This window comes from Mus caroli, unplaced genomic scaffold (assembly GCF_978045245.1).
Source record: "Mus caroli unplaced genomic scaffold, Mus_caroli_1 scaffold_8, whole genome shotgun sequence".
Taxonomy (NCBI): domain Eukaryota; kingdom Metazoa; phylum Chordata; class Mammalia; order Rodentia; family Muridae; genus Mus; species Mus caroli.
The window spans coordinates 67,910,266-67,924,020 of NW_028227263.1; the positions used below are offsets into that span (position 1 = coordinate 67,910,266).

The window sequence follows — 13,755 nt, forward strand, 5'->3', positions numbered from 1 at the left end:
AGGCTCCCGAAGCATCTTTCATAATTTTGTTGTCCTTTTGAGTGTCCTCTGCTATGGATTGCTTGCTTGTAACCATGACTGAGTTTTCAATACTCTTGGGGATAGAGAGATGGATTAGCAGCTAAGAGAGTCTATCGCTCTGATAAAGGACATGCATTTGGTCCACACAGATCTCATATTCAGCTACACGATGACTGAACTCCTAGACTCTGTGCTAAATGTATGTTTGCGAGCCAGGCATGGTGCTCAACGCCTGTAACCCCAGCACTTGGGAGACAGAGGCAGGAGGAGCAGGAATTCAAGGTCAATCCTTGAATGTAGCAATTATGTAACAAGTCTGACGTCAGCTTGGGCTACATGACCCTATGACAAAAACCAAACAAACAAATATTTCTTATCAAGTTTCAAGAGAGACCTATAGTTTTTCTTAAAGAGTCAATACCAGGTAGCCCGAACATCTATCTCCTCAATAGCGTATGACCCCTAAGTGGCTGAGTCATTTCCTAGAGCGAGGATATTGCTCGGCAAACAAAGGTTACCTAAGTCACTATTAAATTTGGATTTTCTGACTCTTCTCATTTTTTTTCTTCTGCTTACTCTATCTTGTTCCAATTTCTCTTTCCTTTAAAAATCTCTTTAAATCTAAATAACAGTTACAAGAACAGTAAAAACAGAAAAAAAAATCAATGTCTATTTCTCTTCCCATGTGTCAATAGTGTGATGTTCTCTCTCTCTCTCTTTTAAAGATTTATTTTATGAGTACACTGTGCTGTCTTCAGACACACCAGAAGAGGGCATCAGACTCCATTACAGATGGTTGTGAGCCACCATGTGGTTGCTGGGAATTGAGCTCAGGATCTCTGGAAGAGCAGTCAGTGCTCTTAACTGTTGAGCCATCTCTCCAGCCCCGAGTGATGTTGTCTTATTGATGAAGATGATGGCAGATATTATCAGGAGGAGATCCTGTGTCTTACAGAAGACATCTGGGTCTTACACAAGAGAAGAGGCCGTGTGTTTTTCTCAGTCCACCATTTCAGGAAGTCCATAATTTTGATATTTTATTGCTCTGGCTGTTGTCTGCCTTGAACACTTGGTTAGAGTGGTCCTGACGTGTTTCTCTACTAGAAAATCATCGATACCTTTGTGATTAAATACCTTGAACAGATGCTTTGAAAAACTACATTTTTTAATTTGTTTGTTTATTTATTCACTTATTTGTGTGTGGGTGTATGTGTCCATGCTTTGGTGCATTTGCTGGGGTCGGTTCTCTCCTTCTATTATGTGCCTCTTGGGGTATGGAATGGGGAGATGGATGGAAGAGAGAGATCTAACTAGGATCTTCAGATTTATTAGCAAGCACCTGCTACCCCTGCTGAGTCAGCCCCTAGGAGAGATGCTCTGTGGCTATACTATCCAGCATCCTCATCCCCTGATTTTAGCTACAGGAGACATTTGACTTTTTCTTTTTTTTTTTGTTGTTGTTTTTTTTTTGTTTTTTTTTTTTTTTTTGGTTTTCTTTGTTTGTTTGTTTTTTTGGAAGTCAGTGGACTCTTTATTGCTTCGGGGGTGTGGGGCTCAGGAGCTCTTGGTGGGGCGGGTCCGATTCTTCTTCACCACCACAGGCTTCTGGCTTCGAAGGATGGCACTGGCCCTGCGGATGGCCGCCATACGCAGATCATGGCGGTACTTGCTCTTTCGGATCATGTGTCTGATGCTGCTGAGGGTAGCCCGAGCATTCTTGTTGATGGTGGTCCTCACATAAGAAGTGGCAGGTTTTCGCTGACCCGATCTGCGTTTCATAACTACCACGACCCCTTTGCCATCGGCCGCCGGCTCCACTCCGACGGTCTTGCGGTGAATTAGCCCGTTGTAGCGGAAGGAGTTTCGGGCCTTCAGATTGTTTGGCTCCGTGCTGTTCGTCTGCTTATTTCTCTTGATCAAGAAACTGGAGCAGTTCCGGACGACCTTCCACTGCAGATGCGCGGACATGGCGGTGGCTCCTCTCCCTACGACAGCTGGAGACGGAAAAAACGACATTTGATTTCTTAAGGCGATGTTTTAGTTATAGGTTCTGCATAAAATATAATCTCAGGCTTAGTTCACAGAGGACAGTTGTAAAGTTTTTACCCCTGCCTCGCAGGGTCACTTCCAGCTCAGAGATAAAATCTGCTCAGTGATGTCTTTCTGGTATGATTTTTATGTACAGCAGGAACAGTCCTTCTGGTTCTTGTTCCTCAGAGGTGCCTTGCTCTCTCAGTAGACAACATATGTTCTTAGCTTCTTCAGTACCTTTCTCAAATATTTATTATATCTATAACTACTGTTGATGTTTTTCTCCTCTATGCCAATGGTCATATGACTTACATATGGTTCTATGCCTAATTTTATGCTTTTGTATAACATACACCTTGGAGATCATTCCATGTTAGTATATTGGACTAATTGGATCTAGTGGCGGCAGAGCCCTTTTTAGGAAGGATTCCATTGGGACAGCTACCATTTTCCTCTGTTCAGTTAGTGTTCAGTTAGCTTCTGATCTTTTGGGGTCAATGGTGTGGCAATGCATTGGGCAGATGCTCTGGGCTGTGACAGATTACTTCCGATAAAACCATCTTTAAGTTGAAAACGTTATAGGACAAAAAAAAAAAAAAAAACCCACCTAACATACCTAATCTACTGACATTTGAGCTCAGCAGAGCAGCACACGTGAAAGGGCTCTCTCTGTTTCCCTGTGACTACAGATTGCATGTGGCTTACTGGCAGACACAGCTTCCTGCAGCTTCTCAGCATCAGAAGAGATTCCATGTCTGTATTTCCTGCCAAGGAAAAGATCAAAATTCAAAATTCAGAGTATGCTGTCTTTGGGGGTGGGAGTGGGGTGGGCAGGGTTTTACAAAGCTCAGGCTGGCTTCACCCTCACTGCTGTGTAGCTGAGGATGACTTGAACTCCTGAGCCTCCTCCTGCTTTCACCTCCCAGGATCTGGGAAAACACACTCACACACACACACACACTCACTCACACACACACACACACAGTCACACACACTCACACACACACACACTCACACACACACTCACACTCACACACACACAGTCACACACACTCACACACACACACTCACACACAGTCACACTCACTCACACACACTCACACACACACACTCACTTACACACACACAGTCACACACAGTCACACACACTCACACACACACACACATACTCACACACACACTCACACACTCACACACACAGTCACACTCACACACACACACACACTCACTCTCACACACACAGTCACACACACTCACACACACACACACTCACACATAGTCACACACACACACACTCACACACACACACTCACACACACACACACACACACACACACTCACACACGCTGTTGAAATGTGGTTCCTGTTGAGTGGCTATCATTCTTGTATCATCATAGAGTAAAACATCAGACAGGTAACCATCATGGTAGGTTACAGCCTTAGTGCAGGTGCTACTAACAGTGACAATATTATTTGATACAGGGTCTCACTATTCCACCCAGGCTGCCTCAAACTCTTAACTCTCCTGCCTCAATTTCCTGAATGTTGAGATTACAGGTGTGTGTGTGTATGTATGCATGTGTCTATACATGCATGTGTCTGTGTGTGTGCTGACCATGTATTATTTTTGTGGTAAATTCTGGCATTAGAAATGTATGCAACTCAGGACTGTGTCCAGCAGTTTTCTGGACTATGAGCAGTTTTCCTGACCCAGATACCTTCGCTCAGATAAAGCTGACCCTGAGCTGGAGAGATGGCTCCATAGTTAACAGGGCCTGCTGCTCTTCCACAGGACCTGAATTTGGTTCCCAGAACCCACAAAGGCTCACAACGGACTGTAACTCCTGTTCCAGAGGATCTGATACATTCTGTTCTCTGAGGGTACTTGTACACACACACACACACACACACACACACACACACACACACACACACACACACACTCACTCACACACACACACACACACACACGAAGGAACAATTAATATAAAAAGATAGTGGAACTTTTCTGTGTGTTGCACACATTTGTTATCCCACATATGTACATCAAGTCCAGCTATACCTACATGAGAATCTATCTAAAAACAAAAACAAAAGACAGTGGTTCAGTTGGAGCCAATACCATCCAGAACTTTCTCAAACCTCTTAGTGCCTTAGAGACTCATATTCAATAGCTACTAACTAGGCTCACTGGCCCTGACACAGTCACTCAAGGGTTTGTCTTTACTGTAGGATCATCCAGGTTGCCTGGCAACCACCAGCAGGTCGAACTCTCACATGGTTTCCTTAAAGAACATGGCAAAGCTCTCCTTCCTGTTACAGTCCAAGAAGGGCCTAATTAGTGTGAACCAGAATCAATGCTGAGAGAAGGAGGGACGCGGGACGGCTGAAAAGTGTGAAGAGCACAGCTTGTCCTGCAAGGTGCACTTGGGAGCTGTCATGACAATAGCCATGACTTCTTAAAGGTCTGTGTATGAAAATCACCCACAAATAATTTCTCTTCCTACTGCCTCCATGATAGAACATGGTACAGGGCCCAGCAAGGGGGGCTTTTGAGGCTCGTGGCTGACCTATTGTGGAAAGAATATGGGGTCTATAACTCAGACAAGGCTCCTGGTGAGGTTGGGAGTCATGATTGATTTAAGTTACTTAGAGCCTAAAAGGGCAACATGGCAATTTTGGAAGTGCAGGTCCAGAAGAAGGGAGTACATTCTTAGTTTTATGTAAGCTTTCTTAGAGACCAGCATGGCCTTGAGCCTCATATGCAGATGAAGATGACCTTGAACTTCTGAAACCTCCTGCCTCCTGAGCACTGGGATTCCAGTCACTCATCATAACACTATGTAGTGCTGAGGATTGAACCTAGGGCCCTCATGCATGCTAGGCAAAGGCTTAACCAAGTGAGCGTCATCCCTAGCCCGGGGGTATTTGGAGATGAGGGTGGCTTCTTACAGAAGTGTCTGTCTTGGGGAGGTATGGAGTGCATGTAGCACAGACCTATGAGCCTGAGAAGATCCCCTGGGCCCGATGCTCTTGATGCATTCATCAAGTGTGAGCAGGCTCTAGGATACTTCACTTCTGACAGCTTCGGTTCCTGAATGGGCATAAAATATTCAGTGTGTGAGCAAAGGATCTGCCCCTGCTCTCTTAGTCTGTTTGGGCAGCTGTAATAAAATACTCCCCAAATTAGGTAGTAGATCAACAATAGAAGTTTGTTTCTTGTAGTTCTCGAGGCAGAGAAATCATGACCAAAGCGCTGGCTTCCTCGTTCTTCCGTGGCTTCCTCTTCACAGTATCCTGATATAGCAGAGGGGTCAAGTGAACTCTCGCTGGACTGGGACTGGGGGTGTAGCTCAAGTGATAGGATGCTTGTCTTGCATGCTGGAAGCCTTGGATTCTGTCTGCAACACCATATAAAATTGGTGGCACACGCTCTTAATCCCTGCACTTGGCTACCCATAATCCCAGCACTGGGCTACCTAACAAATTGGAGGCCAGCCTGGGCAACATATGACTCTATCTCAAGATGGGGAGCATATAGTTTAAATAACTGAGGATGTACCTCAGTGACAGAGTGTTGGCCTAGCAAGTCTGAGGCCTTTAGGTTCAATCCCCAGTACTGAAAAACCATTACATACATACAGTACATTACATACAAGCACAGGCTGTAATTTGTAATAATGTTCTCAGCCACTCACTGATGACTTTGGTTCCTTCCTAAGCTCTCACAAACCTGAAGAACCATTATGTGGTCTGGACATGGCACATACACAGCAGATCCCCTTGTTTTCTGTAACGCATATCAGATCTTGAAACAGTTAAATGTATGCATTCATGGCTCATGTGCAGCTGGACAGAACCTAATGTGATTTGCTAGCATAGGTACCAAGCTCTCGTCCTAAATGCTATGGTTTCCAGAGAGCAGAAGAGGAGGGGTGTGTGGAGATTGTACTGTAGATAAGCTTCAGAAACCCAGCTTTTGAGATGATTAATGGTCCCCGGCTGCCGCTCTGATTCGGTCTGATATGGGCTAGAAGAGAGGGGAGTCTTGTTTAAACTATCCCTGCTCCCGACTTTCACTCTGTTATCTCAGCAAGGTCAGAATCAATCCATGCTTAAACTATTGGGGGGGGGTGCGGGGGGAGGGTGGCTTGCGCAGACTCTGCCCCGCCACTTCACAGCTAGGGACACACACATCTTCTGACAAAGCCAAGAAGCCATTCCAAAGTGTTACCTGAAGACCTAGAAGGCTGCCTTCCAACATTGGGGTTTAGAAAGGCCCCCTCTTTTTCCCCAGCAGGTGTTTTGGGACCCCTCCAGCCCTGACCTTTGAAGAGGTGGGCAAAGGAGGCCCAGGGCAGCTTGTCTGCAGAATGGAAGTGCCAGATGGCCAAGCAGGTGTGCCTGGGAACATAACAGCCTTATCAGATGCATTCAGGGCCCAGCCCCCACAGACAATCCTGATTAGTGAAGGGGAGGTGTTCCCTCTCCTCCCACCTCCCCTCCTCCCAGGCTGAGCAGAGGACCATCCAGGTGGTTCTCAATTGTTTAATGTGACTTTTTCCCATCCACCACTCGGTCCCTAGCAGAACTTTGGTGGTCTCCTAAGCTCCTCACTCACAAACTGACTGGAAAATGGGGCTGGGGGGAAAAAAAACTCTCCTTGGCTGACCAAAAAGCCCGACAAGAGTCCTGTTGCCCAAACTTCTGCCCTTCCACTTACTTCTCTGTTCTCCTGTGCTAGACCTCTGCCTTCTCGTTGGTCACTTGAAAATGTTGGATGGGTGCAAAGGGGAACAATTGTAGATGGCCTCACTCTTAGGAGGGAGTCCAAGTTTTATGTCCCGTTATTGTAGTTGTTGGATAGCTACCACAAATATTAACTCTCTATGGTTCAGGCCTCCCCAACAATGTTGGGACCAAGCCCAGCTTCTTAATGGATATTCCAAAGATGCTTTTTTATTTATTATTTATTTTTTTCATATGTAGGCATTCATCTGAATCCCAGGGTCACAACCCCTTCCCAGTATTTCAGCTCCCACAAACTGTTGAACTGCTGAAGGGGGATCTGATGTTAGTTAGGTGGCACTGTGAACACACACACTTTCCTCTTTCCCAAATCTAGTTCTGTCGTAAAGGGAGTCGTATACAGAAGGAAGTAGATATGGCAGGAGCAGGGCCTGTGAGTGGGGGTGGGGGTGGGGGTGGAGATGGGAGTGAGGCAAGGGCAGAAAGTTCCGGGCAATGGTGGACAGAGGCTGCTGAATTCTACAATGCTGCAGTGGACCTTGTCACTTCCTCTAAAAGGTTCCAAGTTTAGGCTCAGATAAAGAGCAACTCACTCCCTGGTATCTACTTCAGGACAAGGTAGAAGAGCTAATTTGAGACAAAGCCATGGGATCTACATGTGCTTGACAGTGCACTAAGGTAGTGTGGCTCCTAACTGCACACAAGAAGCGTGGAAATTCTTCAGTGAGCCCTGGGCTGGGCTGGGGCTGGACCTCAGATTGCCTATCTTCTCTCTGTTTTTCGGTTTGAGCTGGAGTCACGTGTATACCAGGCTGCCCTTGAATTTATGGTGTAGCTGAGCATGATGCTCCGGCCTCCACCTCCTGAGTGCTGGGATTGCAGGCATCTGCTAACACAGGTCAGTTTTACTCAGTGCTAGCTGTCTAGCCTAATGATCCGCGCAGGCTAAGAAGGCCCTTTTACCATTGTGCTGCAGTCCCAGTTAGGACTCAGTATTTTAAAAGTACTTCTGTTGAGTCCTTTGGTCAGCCAAGACTGGGAACCGCCACCCTCCCTCACATTCTCCTTTCCAGCACCAGGAAGTAGATGAATCAGCCAGCCCCGTGCCTGCTGCCCTAAGGGAAGCCTGCTAGGCAATCACAGAGGTTGCTAGGATACCTCCCTCCCGAACCCCTCTGCTTCCATCATGCCAGGCTCACCTAGGATGCAGAACACCCTTAGCTTCGGCCTCTCTGAGGAAGTATCCATACTGGGTAATCCATTGTTTCTCTAGGGGCCCTGCCTGCTTTCCCCAAGCTAGGACCAGCTCCGACCCTGTCACTCGCAGCCCTGAACTCCTTGCAGTCTTTAGAGTCCTAGCAAGGAGGATCACCCACCATTCTCACACTTTTCTTTATAACCAAATCCCCTCCCCTATCCTGTATGTGTCAGGTCACCTGGGTGTGGGGGCCCTCTTGGTCTTCTTGCATCCTGTCCTCATCCCCACCTTTGTAATCATACCTAGCCAGGTGACTTGGTGCTTCGAATAACACAGGGTGCCCGGATTGCAGAATGGAAGGAAATATCTGTCTTTGCTGAGACACTGCATTCATGAATGGCATTGTTCTAAAAGAGAAGAGGAAATATATATTAATATATGTATATATACACACACATACATACATTTTTCCAAATCTACATGTTTTTACTGTTTAAAAACATTCTAGCTGGGCAGTGGTGGCGCATGCCTTTAATCCCAGCAGTTGGGAGTCAGAGGCAGGTGGATTTCTGAGTTCAAGGCCAGCCTGGTCTACAGAATGAGTTTCAGGACAGCCAGGGCTCTACAAAGAAACCCCATCTCAAAAAACCAACCAACCAAAAAACAAACAAACAACAAAAAAACATTCTAGGCATATCTTAATCATTTTACTGATTACTGAAATAGAATAGGGAGTCAGGAAGATCCCAAGGGCTCTCTGCTACCAAGCCTAGCCTAATCAGATTGCTCCTACCTGTGTGGGACTGCCTCAAAAAAGCAAGGTGGGTAGTTCCTAACGAATGACACCTGAACCTTTCTGCCATGTACACTTATATACATACATTGTTGGGGTCTGAAAATCCAAAACAACTGAAGCAGGCTCAAGAGTCCAACAAAGCAAGATGTTGATTTGAATTAAGCAGCAAAAACTGACCAGTGAGGAACAACAGCAGGAGACACTTGGGAGCTGAGTCTTTGAACATTGATCTTAGTGAGTATTTAAGCAGATGACAATTTTTTTTTTTTTTTTTTTTTTTTTTTTGGTACTCAGGGCTGGAACTGATTGATCAGGGCCACAGAACAGACTCGGGAGCTGACCTGCGACCCAGAGCCAGAATTCTCCAGAGTTTTTAAGCCCAAAATCCACAAAACATCTGTGTCAAGTTAGTCTACCAGTCAGGATTTAGAGATAGGGGACGTCCTTGGAACATGTCTTTGTGGTACACTTATCCTGTTCCCATTGGTTGGGTTATTCAACTGTGGCAGGGTGGCCTGCCGAGCATTCATGCCTCAACTTGCCAAGTAGGATGTCAGTTACCTAGAGAGGTCCTGGGAACTTAAATTTTATTTGACCCCCCCTATTCAAAAGGTTTCTGCCTTAAGACATGTACTCCCCCCTCTCTCTCTCTCACACACACACACAGAGGCATCCATGCACATGTGCACACACAAAGACAGAGCTGTCTATCAAGTGAAGGTAACTCACTCTTCTGCTCACTAGTTATAATCAGTCAACAGACCTCAGTCTGAATGTGCTGACATTTTATGACCCATGTGCTGTGAAACAATCTGTGTATGACCTCCCAAATCTGTTTGCTTAGATCTTAGTGTCCCATACACTGGTGGTTGAAGGTAACTAGGCCATGAAGGCAGCATCTGCAGGATGGTAGCAGTGACCTTGTATGAAGAGACAAGAGAACTTGATCCATTTACTCCCTGCCCCAGTGATGTTAGGTCATCACTGATCATTTCCAGCGAAGGACGACGCCTCCCAGCTTCCGCTTTCAGACTATGGGAGTCATTTCTGCCCCATAAGGACTGCCTCCCCTCTTCCTCTACAGGCATTCTGGTTATCCACACACACGGGTGACAAAGATGGCTCTTTGCTGTAAATAAACATGGTCGCCCTAAGATCAGACCAGGCCTTTTGCTTTCTGTTTAATCTCTCTACAGCTGCTGTTAATCCTGAGATTCGATGGGAAAATACCCAAATTCTACCATTTTGGCCTAAATTTAAAGCAAGCTTTTTTAAATATTGAATACTGACCAAGAGATGGACTTTGATCAGAGCCACTCCCTGGAATTTTCCAGTTGAGTAGCCCTGAGACACTTGTTGCAGGTATTTATGAAGACAAACTTATAGGTCACCATGCTTCCCCATGAAGCTTTGTTAATTTTCAAGAACTACAACTCCCAGCATTCCAGGAAGTTACCTGGTCCTTGGGCATGTGGGGCTTACAGGTTAAATTTGGGCATTCCACTGCCTTTTAAAAACTAATCTAACAATAACTAGAAAGAGGATCCAACCACAGGTGAGATCTTGGCCCTGATTTTGATCTCAGACTTTTCAGCCTGCAAAACTATAAGAAATAAATTTCTGGTGTTTAAGCTACCTTGCCTATGATACTTTGTTGTAGAGAGCTGAACTAAGACCATTGATATCTCTACCCTACACACTGAATGTACTACCTTCTCTTGTTGTGTTGTAATGTTTTACTTTCATTGGCAACTTGACCAGATTTAGAAACATCTAGGAGACTGGTTGTTAGTCAACTAAGAACTGACAACATTACAGAGTGAGGTGCTCCCCAGCCCTGCCTTCGGGAATGAGGCTCCATCATTGCTAAAGGCCAATACAACTTGTTTTCTCTGTATTTTCCCCTATGTGCATGCTCCATAATCCGTATAAAGTCCACCTTCATGACCTGGTCATCTGCTGTTTCCATCCTATCTTAGAGGCGGCCATTTTGCGTCCTCCTTCCCCCAATAAATCTCTTGCATGAGGTCTGTCACATGGTATGATTTTTGTGGCATTCCTTGGCTCATGGCCAACGCACTGTTTCACAATAAAACCCTTTCATTAGTGAAGCATGAGTCTGGCTGTGTCTGCTCTGTGTTTTCGGAGGAGGAAGACCCATCTTGAATGTGACAACACTATTCTGTGTGATAGAGGCCCTGGTAGAATGAAAGCAGGGAGGAGAGAGATTTCAGAGCACCAATGTTCCCTGTTCTCTGCTTCCTGCCACATCCAGTTATGTTTTAAAATTAATTTGTTGTCTTCCCATATGACTTGGTTATTGTTTTTATAGGGAGGGTCTCACGTATCCCTGGATGGCCTCCAACTTGCTCTGTAGTCAAGGATGAATTGGAACTCTTGATCTTCCTGAGCTTACAATCCAAGTGCTTGGATTATAGGCATGGGTCACCATGACAGACCTGTGTATATATTAGACCCAGTATGTATACAGTCTGGGTTCCACTTTGTCTCTTAGCTCACCATAAACTCATAAAATAAAACCCACATCATTGGCTTTGCTGGGTCTTTAATATGCCGTTTCCTGCTGTGGAATATCTTGGTTATTTGGCAGATTTGGTGCCCACGGTTCCATCTCCTTTGAGTCGATCCTGTGATTCCTGGACAGTTAGTGGTACCTTTCCTCAAGCTGTTTTGAAGAAACTTCAGCAATGCCTTTCAAAAATATGTCTCTCAGAGTCTGCTACAATACCTCGAAGGTGTCTTGTATCTTGTTCCTTTTCACATAAGGTTCCCCTTGTTATCCCCACATAGGTGCACCTCAGACCTGATTAGAGAGACCTCTCTTCTAGAACATTTGCTGTAACCAAGGGTCACGTGGGTGGCTTGTCCCTGCTACATGTCCACAAGGCCCTGTGCTGCTGCTGCTGCTGCTTCTCCTTCTCCTCCTCCTCCTCCTCCTTCTCCTTTTCCTCCTCCTCCTCCTCCTCCTCCTCCTCCTTCTTTTTTGTTTTGTTTTTTGAGACAGGGTTTCTCTGTATAGCCCTGGCTGTCCTGGAACTCACTTTGTAGACCAGGTTGGTCTCAAACTCAGAAATCTGCCTGCCTTTGCCTCCAAAGTGTAGGGATTAAAGGCGTGCACCACCACGCCCGGGCTCTGCCCTGTGCTTCTTAACTAACACTTTCTGTATCTCCATCTGTTTTATGCTGTAAGTTGCTCACAACTATATCCACACGCAGAAAGTGAAAAATAAGACGAGAGAGGGACAAACCAGGAGAAAATGTCCCGTGCCACCAAGTCACAGTGTCACCTTGTTCCTAGTAGTTCCTGTTTGCCTCCTGCCCCAAGAGCAGGTCCATACTCTCAGGGCTCATAGGCGAGACATGGGGTAGAGGTTAGGGAAAGGTTTATATTTTGTGGGTATCCAGATCAGCCTACCTCCTCTGGCTCTCGGAGTTGCCTCCATTATAGGCAGCTCTGGTGCTGATCCAGAGAGATCTATTTTTTTTCAGTCTTCATAGGAGAAGTGATTACCAGTGCCAGAGGGGGAAGAACAGCTGCCCAGTGCCCAGCCAGTCTTGGCTGCTCTCACCTGATAGCCTTGCTAGGTCTTATCGAATTTCAGTGTCTTACAATTACCTCTAATGTTATTGTGCAGAAGAGAGCTTTTCCCTGCAGCAAAGATTATTTTATGTTCCCTGCTTTTTGCCTCTCTAGCTCCAGCCTCTTCCTTTCCCTTCATAAGCAGCATGAGCCATCCTTACCCTGGGATTCTACCTGCTCCTCATCCACGGCTTCTTATAATTCAGTCATTATTCTTCCTCCGGTCCCTAAGAGGGGAAGGGGAGGAAAGGTGCTGAAGTGCCTGTGACCCAGGTTTAAGTAAAACACTTCACAGGACTCTCTAGAGACCGTTTTTTCTATACTGTATCCTAGGTGGACCTAGAAACGGGTGAGCACCAGGCTTCAAACTGGCTCCATTGGTCCATCTGTTTGACAGGTGCCTGTTACTCTGCTTATTATGACTTTTGGGGGGTCAGGATGTAAGTTGGTCTCCAACTTGTAACATCCCTCCTGCCTCTGCCTCCCAGATGCTGGGATTACAAAGGTGACCCACCATGCTGGTGTTCTAGTTAGCATTGCCAACTTGACAACTCACTGGAGTCACCTGAGAGGGGAATTTCAATTGAGGGATTGCTCAGATCAGATTGGCCTGTGGGCATGTCTGTTTCAGATGGTCTTGATTAGTAGTCGATTTAGAAGGGCCCAGTCCGTGGTGGGCGGTACCTTTCTTTGGGCAGGTGGTCCTAAGCTATAGGAGGGAGATAGCTAAATGATTCTGACTTTGCCAGCAAGCATTCATCCATAAGTCCCACTTTAAATTTCTGTTTGATTTTCTGTCTTGACTTTCCTCAATGATAAAATGCAACCCATAAGCAGAAATCACCCTTTCCCCTAGATTTGCTTTTGGTCATGGGATTTGTCAGAACAACCAAATGAACTAAGCTAGAAGACTTGCCACACACCCCCAATACACATTAGAGGCACCAGCCAATCAAAGGTCACTTAGCACAAGACATGAGTAAAGCAAAGTCACAGCCTTAATTTTAAGACTTGTTCTCCACTTTGGAGAAGTTTCAAATCTATCAGGGCGTGGAAATAGTAATAGTTTGGCCCAGCATGGTCAGAGGCAATCGTGTGCTACCTGCTTGAGATGAGGAAGGTGAGCCTTAGAGCTCTAGACCTCTCTCACACCTCTGTCCAGCTCACTTCAGGAATATCACCGGTCTGTGCTTCCTTCTCCAATGTTCTCTGCTTCATATTTCAGTGTCTTCTTTCCCACATCCCCTTGGTTTTTTGTTGTTGTTGTTTTTCTTTTCTTTTCTTTTCTTTTCTTTTCTTTTCTTTTCTTTTCTTTTCTTTTCTTTTCTTTTCTTTTCTTTTCTTTTCTTTTTTGTTTTT

General features: G+C 45.6%; 1 pseudogene; it reads right to left on the minus strand.

Annotated features, from left to right (window-relative positions):
• Window positions 1–1,526: 1,526 nt before the first annotated feature.
• On the minus strand, window positions 1,527–2,001 carry LOC110299101 (large ribosomal subunit protein eL28 pseudogene; annotated as a pseudogene).
• Between the last annotated feature and the right edge of the window lie 11,754 nt (window positions 2,002–13,755).